Here is a 14,849-nt window from a genome sequence, read left to right as displayed (position 1 = left end):
ATCTTAAATGTATTTTGAGTGAAAAAGATATGAAAGTAACTCCCAAATTGACTTTATGGACTAATTTTACTTTCATTAGGCTATTTTTTCAAAAAGAGGGATGCATTTAACATCTTAAAATAGAAAATCCTAACTTTTTTGTGGGATTTCTCAATCCTGTTATACTTCTCTATAACATCTGAAAAACAACTTTGAAAGAATCAGCACAAGAGAAGTCACATAAACTTCAAAAGTTTAGATTTAAACTTAGGGGAAAGAAAGAGGGAAAGGAAGCAGAACCTAACATTTCAGGAATGTGTGGCTTTCATAATTTTTCAGTGATCCCAGACATGTGGGCCCAATCCTGCACACTGCTGGGTGCCTCCTGAGAAGTGGTGAGTTGTCTCAACTGCTGTTAAAGCTGGAATTTTTTAGACATTCCTTTAACTTTGCTGTCAGGAATACAGATTTTAAAAATGTGATTTTAACCCTGCTGCTGCGTGTGTTAGGATTTTTTTTCCCTCCAGAAAAGAGCTCAGATCAAGCATTTTTAAAAACAGGTTAAACACAAAATTTTAGTTCAGAAAAAAAACCCCTTTATTTATTGCTTTTAAATGGAATTTATGTGTTCTGAAATTCTTTTCTGTAATACTAATGGTTGATCTTATCTGTATAATATGTCGCTGGAAAAGCCTGGAAAATGGTGGTTTTTGGTATCACAAAAGCTGTAGACAAACTCTAAAAGTATACCTAAATTTTTGCTTCTTTTTCCAGGTTGTTTTCAAAAGCAAGCCTTAGACTTTTGAAAACTGTGTATCTGATTTTCAGAAATGCTTTGCTTTTAAAGTCTAGCTTTAAAAAATCTTTCAAACACTGAATTTTGTTTCTCTTTTAAACCTATCCATCCTTGGTTCCCTTCCGTGAGACCTTCTGCCTTAGAAGTGCTGCATGCCCTGAATTCCCTCCACCCTGGCTTCCTGCAAAGTTCAACTGAATTTCTACTGAAGTTTATAAATCATTATGATTTCATAATGCAAAGAAGGCTTTTATCACACGAACATATGACTGAGAGCAAACAAAACCTGTTGTTGCACAAAGCCTCTGGGACTCGGCAATCGCAGGAGGGGACGTTGCCAGCTGTACTTGGGGGAAATAGAGAACAAGATGTTTTCATTTCCAGCAAACACTGTGCAGAGTGTGCATGTGGCACTCAAGGCACTCAGCTAATATAATCTTCTGTTGGATTATATGACATCCATTAAATTCAGAGATGTGGCACCTATTTGAATATCAGGGTTGTAGGTGGTGTCCAGAAATTGTCAAGAGTTGCAATTGCAGCCACATAAGCAGCAATAGCTGGAGTTAGGGCTCCAAAACTATTATCTCATTTTTCTTGTTGTAAACCACTATCTTTACTCATTTTCTGCAATGCACTTTTTTTAGATTCAGATGTAGAGTATGCTTTTTTGGCTAGATCTCTTAGTACAGTTTGGTCTGGCCTGTGAACCTAAGAATCAATATGGGAGTTTTTCTTAATGGCTTTTTTTTTGTTGTTGTTTGTGGGGTTTGTTGTTTTTGTTTTGTTTTGTATGTTTGTTTTTTGAATGCCAGATGGTTCATGCCACCCCTTAAATAAAAGGAAATACCCTGGCTTTTTTTTTCTGCTCACAACCTAGACACAACGAATTAAGTCCTGCATTTTCTGCAGATAGGCATGTGGCATAAAACAAATTGTGGGGTGAGTCTGATGATGCAATATCTTACAGAATGATTCTACTTCACAAATCTCCCTACTGAAGTTTGAACAACTTCAAGAAAATAGCTTTTAATTTCAATTGTTGTTTCAACAATTCAAACACTTGCATTGGCCACTTTCTAGAGGGTGTGCTTGTGTCATTCCTAGTGACATCAAGAGGGCTTGTGGATCAGGAGATGAGGTCTGTATCTATCTGTTAGTTGTATAACATACAAAATACAATATCCTCTCCATCCAATGTCAGAATGTTGGTTGGTAAACCAAGAGTGTGCAGTTTTCTCTCTGCTCTGCTTCTGGGGCTTTCTGACCCATGGAGCTTGGTCTTGGAGATCCTCTGGCCTCATTTCAACTGTCAAGGTCAGATGAATGTGGAATCTGAATCCTCATGAATATCATTATGCCTCAGAATTTTCCCAAATTTTACATGCTGGGACCTTTTCAGATCCTTTGCAAGGCTACTCATCTTGAAAAATAAAATAAATTGGTAAATCTCTATGCCAATTGCAGAAGATAGAATCTAGGCAGCTCACAAAAATGTGAAAATATGCAAAGTAAACAGATTGTTTCTGACAGTAACAACCCTGCAATTGCATAAAGCATCATCAAATTGCAACCTGCACGTATTAAGCTTTGAGAACAACTGAATTCACAGTGACACATTCTCAGCTCTTGAATTCATTATCACACCTGCTCAGCCTGGAGATTTGCAGTGTTGTACCTTGTTCTAAAAGGTGGTCTCCAAAGGAGCCCTGTATTACCAGTGGAATCTCATTTGGGTTCCCTTTTATCAATTCCTCTGTGAGCTGGATGGAGAATTTAGTGAGGGCAGGGCAGGGGGTGCCAAAGGTTGGTCAATGTGGGCAAACTCTTCTGTGGGTGCTGCCCTCTGCACAGATGTTCACAGCAGGACCAGGAGTGCTCCTGAGAGGAGGTTGTGGAGGGGCAATGTGCTGCATTTACATCATGCTCTCACTCTGGCTGCAGAGAGCCCAGCTGGGCTGATCTGCAGGCACCTTCCCCTCTGTGAGTTTAACAGTTCACTTTACTCTGTGGAAGTTTCCAGGAGAAAAACAAACCCAAAACTTAAAATCGAATTCTCCAGGAAAATGGTAATAACTAATCACCAGGAAACAAGCTTTTAAAACAAAAGAAATGCAGACAAAACCCAAAAGAAATAAATACTACTCCCCTAATAAACACACTTTCCTCCAAATACAAAAAAATAAAAATTTCATGATAATGCTACAGTCTTGACCCAGGGCAACGTGCTGAGGATTCCTTAAATCAACATGTTAATGGATACTCTTGCAGGTATTTTTAATAGTTTAATATATTAATGTGCTGTAGAATTTTATAGCATTTTAATTACTCTGAATTCTCTCAGTTCTGCCAGATATCTTACTGAAGTATTTTCCCACTTACTCTAACAAAATGTATATATGCAGACTTCTATTTGATGCTTGTCAGTAATGTGTAAATAAATAGTTTTTAATGGTTTTCTCTTGCAGAAGTAGTTATTGTTGTTATGGTTAGAATGAGAGAGGTCTCCTGTACTAGCATTTATTTAAAGTCAGAATTAAAGTTAGGCTGTGATGCAATACATTCTTTATTAAACAAACGTGTACTTAAGCAGCTCACAATTTATTGTGTATTTATATCCTTCTCCTTGCTTTTATGTAATTGATACTTGGAGACAGATGGTATACTTAAGAAGAATACTTTAAGCCGTTAAAGGCTTTCATTTTTGTTTGTTTGGGTTCACTCTAATGTATTTATTTACCCATTGCATGTCTTTATTTCTCACAGATGTACAACAGCACAATTTTCCAATAACAAAACTATTTCCCTTCATGAACAGCTCCATGCTATTACAGTAAACAGCTGCTGAAGCCAGTCCTGGCTGGGAGCTGACACATATTTCTCCAGCACAAGATCTTTCAAGGTCTTGCAGAAGCAGTTGGACTGATAGAAGTCACCCAGGCACCTCCTGGAGGGGACCCTGGAGTGCAGTGAGTTATGAATATATGACTTGGGTAGAAGTCGAGACAGCTTTGCAGCTTCATATAGAGCAAATATTCAGCTTTAGGTAGATGTGTTTTAAGTGGCTCCAGATCTGCCATATGCTAAGATTCAACATGTTTTAGTGAGCTGTAATGTATAATCAGTCATCTCAGATTAATTGCTTGATTAAATTAGTAAAAATGCACACACTTTGAGCTATTTTAAAATAGCATGGTGCAGTAATGACCCAAGCTAGCCTCTTGAATTACCTGCCTTATTAGAGTAATAATGTGCAGATCTTGTTTTGCACAGTGGCTGCAAGCCCTTCTTTACATGTAAATTCACTCGTGTTCTGCATGCTCTCATTGATTTTTACAAAAGAGAATTGGTTTCTTTGACCTACCTTACTTTGAGATTTTTTCCTTTTTCCTAAGGAAATCAATATAATAAAGTAATTCTTTCCTGCTATCCTCTTCTTCACTGAGTTCTTCTGAGAACAGGCAGAAAATGTCTCCCCTTCAATTATTTTAGACTTGTTTGCATTAAATCCTTTCAAAGGGAAGCATGTGGGTGTGCTACTTTAATAAGGATGCCTTCCTGTGATATAAGCTAAATAAAATTTTACATTTAAGGTGAGTAAGAACCAGTTATGGAGAAAATTGTTCAATATAAGTTCCATCCTAATTTCATTTTCCATGCAAAGCCTGCTCCCAGCCCTGAAGTAGGATAGGAGTTTGTTGATACAGTATGCATAATTCATGATTTTGGCCTTCTGTCTGCCCTTCTTTTTCTGGAATGCTACATATTTAGATTAGGTAAACTTATTCTTGTCTCCTATCAATACAGTTTGTTTTCAAGCAATAAAATACAACATACAGCATTGCACCTGGAGAGAGTGAGACAGGCAGCAGGAGCCTCAGTTTGCAGAGCAGGCTGTTTCCTCTCACAGAGTCCCTTGGTCTCATTTGGAAGTTCACCTCTGTTTCATCCTGGACATTATCTATTGATGGCTTTCCAGAAAGAAGGGGGTGCTCTGCACCACCCTGACATCATTGGGCAGTATTTCAGGGGCACCAAAGAAAGTGCTGGTGTATGCACAGTGTATAAAGCACTTTTTTGACACTTATTGCATGTGGTCTGATCCAGAGCCCAGCTCTTCTATTCCTTGTACTGCTATGTATTATCACTACTAGAAAATATTTGTAAGTGTATTTTTGATGTTAAATCTCATAGACCTTCAGGGCATTAGTTTAGACTAACATGCCCCTGAGCTATTGAAATTTCAGCAGGTCAAATATGATTTAGCAAGTGAAAACTGGCAAAATTTCATGTTGCCAAGTGTTTCTGAGTGGCATTCTGGTTCTTTGTGGTCTTTGAATAATCTGGAGTTGTATTGAGGAGAAAAACACTCCTTGTGTTAAATTTAGTGTTGGATGTTACTTTAAAATCAAATGTGGCCATACAAGGTGTTACCACACTGCAGAGAAGCAGTTGAATTTGAATGTCTGAAAATGAATGATTACTGTTAAATTAAATTACCCCTTTGAAGTGAAAGTCTAAGATTATAATTGCTTCAATATCAATAATATGTTGTAAAGAGACCAAAGTAAACAATGGACTCTTGGTTTCAGGAATTCAAATGCTGACCTTCATTTTAGATTCCACTCTTTATAATGTTGTTCAAACTTTTCAGAAAATTTACAAATTTGATTACTTGTTGGAAAAATTACTATTACAGTTTCCATTTATAATAACATTTTTGAAATCAACTATCCTGCATTTTTCACAAAGGGAAATATTCATTAAATATTAACAAACTTTCTGTTACTTAGCAGTCTTTTTCTAGTGTAATTTTCTGATATCACAATGAAGTAACTGAATGTGTTTAGCCTAGGTTTTTTAATTGGAAGGAACTTTGGAGAATCCACAAACTGATCCCCTATAGCGTTGAAATAGCAGAATTGAACAATATTCACAAGTAATATTGCCAGTCAGACATCTAAACATAATGTTCTCCCAGTCAAGAAATTAAAACTTATTTAGTTTTATTTAAGATGGTCTTTTGAGTCTTCCAGGTACTTACTGGGTGGTGTTTTTACCCTTCAACAAAATAATAAAATTTAAAGTTTCGAATAACTGCAATAGCAATGAATTACCACTTTTCCATGCTGAATCTTTAAGGAAAAAACCAAACTACTCAGGCAATTGAATGCTGGAAGCCCTGCTTTACAGGGGATAGTTCAGATTCCTCCACTTGTTTGCAGTGGGGTGGGGAGGCACTGGCTGTGCTGCCTGACTGCAGTGTCTGATTAGAGCACTGGGGCTGAGCTTCAGAGCTTGGAATGAGTTTGTGCAGAAGAATGTGTTCTTCCAAGTGCTTTTCTAAATGTTTCATAACTTGCCTCCTGTTCAAATTTAACCCTATAGAAAGAAAATTAAAATCAATGAGTATTCTTGAGCTTATCAAATAAATAAACAAACACCTTTTCCTCATGCCTAGAGGCTGTAGTTGCTCTGAGACTTGGATGCTGCAGCTGGGGGTGGGAAAATGGCTGTGGAGATGTTTCCTATTCTCAAATGTGGAATTTCCCTCTATCCTTCTGAAAATACTTGCTGAAAGACAGGAATTGGTCCCTGAAGGTTAATTCACTGTCACAGACAACACAAGCCCATCCTTCCCAAACAGATTTTATTTACCCATACAATTACTTGGAAAGAATAATACTGTGGATGCTACTTCTGTCAAAGATCCTCTGCTTCAGTATAGATCCAAAGTCTACGACTTTGTGCTGGAAGTTCCTATGTGTGAGTGCTCTTTGTTGTCTTGTCTGCACTCTCTTAACCCCAGAAAGTGCAATAATTGTTTAGCACTGCAATTGCATAAAGTGCTAAAGTGCTTGGATATGTTGCAGCTATTTATTTTAGATCTCAAGACCCAAATTTCTGGTGTTATCTGCCATGTGACCCTTTCCTACTGAGGTCAGGATTGTGGCTGCAGACTTGTCATGGACTCTGCATTCCATGAACAAGGTTGTGGCTCTGCTTCTTTCTGCCTGGTGTGTTTTAACTGAAGAAAGATTTTCATGCTCCATAATAGAAATCTGAAAGGCTGGGAGAAGCTTAAGGGTATAAAATATACTGTTTAAACAACCCTTCTCAAAGATCCTGCCTTCATCATGGGTGTTTATAGTAAATATAGCCAAAGTACTTCTGAGAAGAGTCAAAAGTGATGGGGGACTAAATCATAGTATGCACTGCAAAGCTTCTAATAAATACAATTCCTAGCTGCCATCATAGTGAAACTATGAAAATCTAGATTTTTCCCTTGAATTTGTGTTTTGAAAAATGTCTTTATTCTTATTTCAATCTCTCCCCTTCAGCATTATACCTCTAACCAGAAAGCAAAATAGACACATCAGGCGAGGTTTAAAAAGGGGAAGCGAAACATTTGGGAAAAATTAGAGGCTGTAAATGGAGTAAGAATTTGCCTCAACAATCAAAGATGAGTGTGTTGGAGAAGCTTGTTCTGTGCAGCAGGAGAGGAAAAGATCTGGGGCAGTGTCAGTGTGTGCAGGTGTGCCTCAAGTTAACACTTACAGTTATGATTGCCACCCCCATCCCAAAGTGCACATTTGAGTACCACATCAATGCAAAACCAAGGCATCAGCAATAATCAAACAGCAATATGTTTATTTGAGAAAAATGCTAGAAAGGTGAATTCCTTGCCCTATAGTAGCTTGAGCTTTTAATGTGTGTGCCACTTAGCAGTAACTCTGGGATGTGCCTTCATCTCTGGGGGTACCAGTCAGAGGTTTGGCACTGGTGCCCTGAGTTCTCCCCATGATAAGGGACCAAGAGTGGAGGGAGAAGGAGAGCATCCACAGCTGGAGCTGCCCTAGATGGAGTGAGCAGGAATCTGGCTGCCTCTGGTGTCAGTCTGGAATATGAACTGAGCTCACTTGGTAGGCTTTGATGATGGCTGTGCTGTACTGGTTGTGCAGCTTGCAAAGGCTTTTGTTTCCTTTACACTATTTAACTCTGCAGTCCTTGAGTTCAGCAGCATGTCTCCATACATAGAAATCACTGTCATCATTTGAGACAGGCACTCACTGAATTTAGGACTTTGTAAAGGCAATAATCCTAAATATAAATAAAAATTCAGCATTCCAGGAAGTAATAGAGGCAATTCTTATATTCTTAATACACTGCAGCATTTTTAAAGGGTAAAAAATTTCAGTATCTCTCCAAGCAGCCTCTGAATGATAGTAGTCTCCAGCTGATTGCTTCTTTGACATCCAAATGACATCCTGTATTGCACATTCATAATTTAAGGTATGAAATGTGTTGCAAAGGAGAGAATGGAAACTGGAAAGAATGGAAATAGGATTTAGAGTTTATATATAGCTTTTCAGAAAAAATTAGCAAGGAATAATGTATGCATTCCTAGTATTTCTATTTACTTCTACATACACAATTAGAATGAATGTATTATATCATGTTGTATATGTTCTTGTACATAAAATGGAAACCATAAATATTTGGCAATTATTTCATATGTAGAGTGCCTATTTTAAGCCAATGGGCTTAAAATGTTTTACATTTTTTACTAGTAAATTTTTTACTAGCCAATGTTTTACCAAAAACTTCCTTCTGTCCATCCCTGCTTGCCCAGAGCTGCCAATTACCTCTTTATGAAAAGTGTTTAGAAAACGTGTACATTCAAGCAAAATTTGGCTTTCTGATTTGCACATCTTCATATAGTTATACCAGTGTATGACTTTAATGCTTCTACTTGAAAGAAATTGGTTTCATATTCTTGATATCCATTTTTATCTGCACTGTATTACTGTTCAGTCCTTTTTTTCTGATTGGTTGTTCTCTGTTCCTGCATATAAAGGTTCAAAAGTGGCTGTGGTTGTACAGCCATTTCTCTTTTTCTCCATGGTTTTACTTTAAGTAGATCAGCCATAGGTTCTGTTAGAAAAATCTGTGAGCTCCTGGAGCAATAAAGAGAGCAAAAATCTATTCTTGGAGATGTTTGCTTTTCTTGATTTACCTTGTCTTTTTCCTATAGTCTTTTGTCTGTAGTTATTAATTATAGTCAGGGCAACATTTTCAATGATTAATTGACTACTTCTTAAAACAATAAGGCTGCTTAATAAGCAAAACACAGGGAAAACTTCTATTTTTGTGAGGCCCTCTTTGGTAAGAAAGCTCCTATGCACATTAGCAATTTTAGTGCTACAAAATGAGGGGAAAGTTTCTCATAGATATGTGATGTTCAGAGTAATAAACTGCTTGTTTTAAAAATGCCCCCACTCCAGTATTAACACATTTTTGGCTTTAGCCCTTGATTAAAACTTGAACTTATTGGCATTCTTTAAACAGAAAGGGGAAAAAAATAATTAAGTTGGACTCACTAGCTCTGGGAGAAGGAGATAAGAATTACAGCCTTGCATGAGAGCTGCCTTCAAAAGATGCTGGAAAGGATTGATAAACTTCAGTGGGAAGAAGGATGTGAGCAAGCCAATTCCTTCCTAATTTCACCACGGGATTGAGTTCAAGCCATGAATCAATGTGCAGCCCGCAGTTTTGTCCCTCTCCAAGCTGTGGTGTGCTCCAGGTGCTTTTGGATACTGTTGGCTTCCACTGCCTGTGTAAGAGATGAGACATTCTTACGATAATTTATCCAGAGCTGTCTTTTCAGGTGCCTTGATGTACCATCGATATATTTTCAAGACAGTGCAAAGACCTTGCAAACCCATTTGATGCTGGGTAGAGCTCAATGAACTTCAGGGAGTGCTGGCTTAAGCCTGGCCAAGTGAGCCAAGCCACCACATCAGTGTTTCCATGGCACAGACCCCTCCTTTCCTCCCTTCTGCATGTGATGGACAACAGTGCTCATGTCTCGTGCTAGTTGAAGGACTTGTGCAGTTCTTGAGGAACTATCACTTTATCCACTCTTGTGACATTTAGTACCTGAAGTGGCTGCCATCTATATGCAGAATAATTTTCTCTGGAGTGCTTCTTAGTCTTTTATTTGGATTTCTTTCAGCTCTTTTATCTCCCTCTATCAGATAATTTTTCCCTGCATAGTTTGTTTCGCCATGTTACTTCTACTTTCACATTTTTTACCTGGGATACAAAGATAGTGCTTCAATATGACATCACAAGTATTGGAAATCAGGCAAAATTGGTTCCATCCTCTCACCTTCAGACACCAGCCCCTTGTGATGACACTGCTTCCATTAAAGAAGACTCAGTGGCATTAAGCATGTCCCTGGCTTGATCTCTTTACCCATCTTGCATTACTGCTTTTCCTCTCATACTGGAAGGGTGCAGTCTGAAAGGGCTGTGATGTTTGTATTGATAGAGATATTTAAAGTGTCTCCAACACAGTTAATAGCAGGGTTTTTGCCATTTATCCTGAAATTTGCTTGTAAGCCTATATGTCAGCTAAAAGGAATCTCTTTATAATATGGGAAATGAAGGCACTAAGCATCTTGCATATTGCCTGACCTATATCTTTCTCCACTAATGGAGCTGACAGGTCTTTCCCAGGGATGTGACAGGGGACATTATTTGGGTTTTTGAGTGCTTCTTGTAGCTTCTCTGGATCTTTTCTTGCTGATGTGAGAGGCAAAACACAAAGACAGCCTGACTGCATTCCTTAGAAGTCTAATCAGAGATTAAACCAATCAAACTGGAGAGACCTTCATAGCTTCTAGAAGAGTGGAGCCTCTCTTGGAAAGCCTTAGAGTGAAACCCCACCACAATAAAAGCAGATCTGGCTTGACAGGAACAAATGGTCCCATGGGTCTCTAACCATAACCCAGACAACTCTAGTAAGTAATCAAGGAAGGAAACTTGAAAATGCATTAAGATTTCTGCAGTCACTTGATTTGAATGCAAGGAAAAAATGCAGACAGTTGACTTTGCTGATACTACAGTGAACCACCTGGATTCTGCTGGGTTTCTGGAAAGGTCTGTAAATACAGCAGCAAACATTTACATCCTCTTTTGCTGGCAGGATGAAACTTTCCTACAGGATTCAAATAAATGACAAGTTGCATCATCAGGCAATAATTTCCCTCCCAGGATTGTCCTTGGCATCATTTGTCTGGTTTCTGAAACTAATCAAGGTGTAGGGAACAACAAAAATATCCTTACAGCTGTATCTTTAGCTTCTTGTCTGTAAACTTTCAGGTCCTCTGTAATATATTGTAGGTGACACTGCTTATCAATAAAATTGACTTAAGTATCTTAAATCAAAGCCACAATTAGACCAGAGCTGGCATTGCTAATATGTGTTAGTAATAGGATGGAAACCCCATTTTGTGAAACAATAATTATTTGTAATAGTTTACAAATTAAACTTTTAGAATGTTATAATTGATCTAATAATGTACTGTTGTTAATGACTGAAGCGAGCCAAGCTGATCTATGGTTAGGCAATAAAGCTCTTGGAAACAAATGGTCACAATAAATCAGAGCTTTGTAAGCTTTTTTAAGTTAAAGGCAGAGGATACTTCCTTAGAAAGGGATCTCAGAGAATATCACTGGAAGTGCTTGGTAGATATGATTTAAAGGATGGCTGTGTTGAGCCTTCTGCTGAGCATAGCAAAAAGGGATGACCTGTCTGGAATTCTTTTAAAGTTCTGTATATTGCAGAAAACCTATGTTTAGTGCAGTACAGGTACTGAAAACTCTTTGAGCTGTTTGGCAGTGTTCTTTTGCAGTGTATTCAGTAACCTCCCTCATACTCACAAAAACAATCCTCAGCAAAATGAGAAGTCCTGATACAAAAAACTTTCCATTTTGAGGGTTCTTATATAGTCTGGAGAATAAGAATTACTAATTGAAAAAGAAGAGTTATTCATCTGGTTAGATATATTGTTTGTGGACAATGTCAAATGTTTAATATGAAAGATATTAGTCCTTACTTTCAGCTGATTTAACATTGCCATTCAAGAGGAATAAAATTCCACTGAAACTCTTCAACATCATCTATTTTTTAAAAATAACTTCCCCCTACTACGTATTTACTTATCTCTACTGTAACAACCTTAGTGTTTTATATTCATGTTATATCTTACAGTAAAGAAAGTAAAAAATCCCCAACCCCAAGCCCTAAAAAAAAAACAACAAAAAAACCCAACCCTACAGTGAATTAAAGAAAGATGAGTTATCATTTTATTGAAACAAATAGGATTTCTTTTTCAATTTAAATTGTCCTCTGCATGCTAGCAAAAATATTCCAAAATTTTTTCATAACCCAGAAGGTAAATTACCATAGAGGAGAAAATTTTAAAAAATGCTATTCATTCCTAATAAAGAAGCTGCAAAACAAATCGAGTAGAAGTGAAATGTTTAGGAGATGAAAAAGCTGATACAGAGCCTGTGAAACACTTGGTGATAAGTGGGAGTTATGAGATGGAGGAGGAAGGCAACACATTAGTCTAGAGCTCCTTAGGGACTTTAATGCATGCAAATAATAAGGAAAAATAAGAAGCCAGATGTCCTGAAAGACAAACATTTTCAGGGTTTGTGGCTGATGCCATTTCAGGGAATACTCTGAAAACAATTTCTGTTCTGTATTGGCAACTCGCTGTGTTTCTGACCTAAATTTTTATTTTTACACACAACAGGCTTTTGGCTGATCACTCAGAGTATTTAGTTGCAGTGCTCTTGTGTCAGACAGTTGTGTTGGGGTGCTGAAGTTCTTTTGTTATAAATCTCCATTGGTACAGTCATGATGGCTGTGACCAATGGCCTTACATGCACTGGTCTCTCTAAAAGCAGTCTTTACCTCTGCTGTGTGAGCTACATGGAGAAAAGCTTCAAGTTGAAATGGATAAAAGTCAGTTGCAATTAAGCCTACAAATACTGTTTTGCTGTTCTTGGAAATTCTTTGATACATTTATTGTGAATTTTGCTACGCCCTGTTTAATGTATGCTCGAGAAAAGCTGTTTCTGCTTTGGCCAGAGCTGGAGCTGTGCAGGGCAATAGTGAGGCTATTCCACAAAATCATAGTTTTAAAATGTAATTTTGTCCTAAAGCCAGAACATACCAGTGCTTTCCATTAGTCTATGAAGAGCAACCTGAGTCTGTAGCCTATAGAGGGGATTCCCTTTTCTCTCTGCAGTTTTCACACCAATTTCCACACCACTCATATTCAGCTGCCCTGGAGAGCGGTGCCTTGAACTACTCAAACACCTCTGCTCCTCCTTTGCCTTGGAAATTGGGACAAAAAAATTCCTGGGCATTCTGAGCTCTGACCTGATAGGATTGGCCTAATCCTGCCTTGGAATAAGGGTCAGGAGGGGTGTGTGCTCTCTGTGGGCAGTCAGCAGCAGTCACAGCCAGACAAAACCCAACCTCAATAAAGATAAATCAGAAAGAAAAAACCATCTCATGGATCTGCCATGGGACTTGCAAAGAATCTGCTGGGGAGTCTCTGAGCTAAAATGCTAATACATACAGTGTGTTTATCAGCTTTGAGGTAGATAAATGACGGTGGAAAAGTGATGTGAGTACATGGAGGGGGAACTGGCATATGCTAATTTAATTTTTGTTTAAATCCCCTTATTAAAATTCTGTCAGGCTCAAAAGCGTGGGGGAAGGTCTCTACATTTAAAAGCAGAATTTATTCCATGAAAAAAAAGGACATCTCAAACAAACTTCTTGGAGGTAAAAGGGCTGGAGAATGCAGGGAGGGAAGGAGCAATCAGCAGGTTGCAGCTGTTGGAAGTGACAGCTCAGAGGATTTACAAATGTAGTTGCTCTAACTGTATTGCTTGAGTCACAATGAAAAGTAATAGAAGTGCAGTTGTTGAGAGGTGGTGACTAAAGTTGATGGAATAGTAGCAATTCATTTAAACATCCAAAGGATTTTGGAAATGGAGGAGCCACAGAAAAAGGAAATAAAGAAAAATAAATGAGAGAAACCCGGAAAATGGATGTAAGAGTGCCCCAAGCAGCTCAAGATGTGTCTGATGGGCATTCTAGGGGGGAGTGTTTACTAAAATATCAGGGTTGTTCATGTGGCTGTGTATGGTGAAGCATATTTTTCACTTTGTGCAGCGGGGAGCAGCTGGGAGCATTTTTGCTCCCACGAATGACTGCTCCTTGTGCCTGCCTCTGGCGAAGGTCAGTGTTTGTACAGGGAGAGGAAACAAGCCCAGACTGAAGAAGGGACAGCAGCAGGCTGCCAGGGTCTAGCCCAGGCCAGCAATGGACCTGTGCATGCTGCTTGAGGCTGCTCTCCTGACTGTGGGATCCTTCTGCAGTGTGGGAATGCTTCAGTGAAACCACGGGATCCCAGGAGTTTGCTGCTCCTGGAGGTGAGATTGGGAGCGTGCCAGTGGATGGATTGGGACAGGTGGCACTGGCAGCTCCTGTCCTGGGATGGCTCACAGCTGGGAGTCTGCTGGAAGAATGGGTGGAGTCTCACAGCAAATCTTGAATAAGGTGGATCTTTACTGGGGTCAGTCTCTTGAAGATACAGTGGATTAAATGTGTGTGGCAGAGATGCCTGGCTGAAGGAAAATGCAGCATCCAGCCTTTGAAGGAACACAGCAGAAAGTGTCAAGCGTGGCCATTTTGTGATGTTTTGATAGTCCAGCCTGGAAGTTCTCTGAACATTTTATCACCATCAGCTTGGGAAACAGCATCTTTGAGGGAGACCATACAAAATCTGTAACTGCCTTGAGTCCACTGAAAGGAACTAAAAGAATTCAAACAGCTTCTGTGCAGTAGTAGGTGAAATGAGTAGAAAGATACCAGGTTTTAAGTTCAGCAAACTTAAATGACCATATTAGCACAGCTGTTCTTCAAAAGCCAAGATTGTTACAGTTTTTATATATGTCCCCTGTAAGTGAGATGAAATTGGAGCACCACAGCAAAAGCAAGGAAAGAAAAAGAGTACAAATCATTGGCAAGGCCATAATTTTAAGGTGGAAGAATTAGTGATATTTACAGAAGCAATAAGATCAAAATAGTAAGATAACTGGGAAAGGCAGTCTGAATTTCTTATATTTTTGTTTCTATTTAAGTTTTGTCAGCATATACTTATTTTTTCTCAATTTGATCAAGAAAACAAAATTAAGGAGC

The sequence above is a fragment of the Fringilla coelebs genome (assembly GCF_963513975.1).
Source record: "Fringilla coelebs genome assembly, chromosome: 7".
NCBI classification, from domain to species: domain Eukaryota; kingdom Metazoa; phylum Chordata; class Aves; order Passeriformes; family Fringillidae; genus Fringilla; species Fringilla coelebs.
Note: the sequence above shows the minus strand (reverse complement) of the source record.